The sequence below is a fragment of the Eimeria mitis genome, genomic scaffold (assembly GCF_000499745.2).
Source record: "Eimeria mitis Houghton genomic scaffold, Emh_scaff4352, whole genome shotgun sequence".
In the NCBI taxonomy this organism is placed as follows: Eukaryota; Apicomplexa; class Conoidasida; order Eucoccidiorida; family Eimeriidae; genus Eimeria; species Eimeria mitis.
The window spans coordinates 5,125-5,345 of NW_013572670.1; positions in this window are offsets into that span (position 1 = coordinate 5,125).

The following is a 221-nucleotide window of genomic DNA, read 5'->3' on the forward strand; positions in this document are numbered from 1 at the left end:
CGAGGTGAGGGTTTAGGGTTTAGGGTTTAGGGTTTTAGGGTTTAGGGTTTAGGGTTTTAGGGGAGCTGGGTCTTACCGCAGCTTTTCTCCTGCACTGCGAGGCGGGGGTTTAGGGTTTAGGGTTTAGGGTTTAGGGGGGCTGGGTCTTACCGCAGCTGTTCTGTTGCACCGAAAGGTGAGGTTTAGGGTTTAGGGTTTAGGGTTTAGGGTTTAGGGTTTAC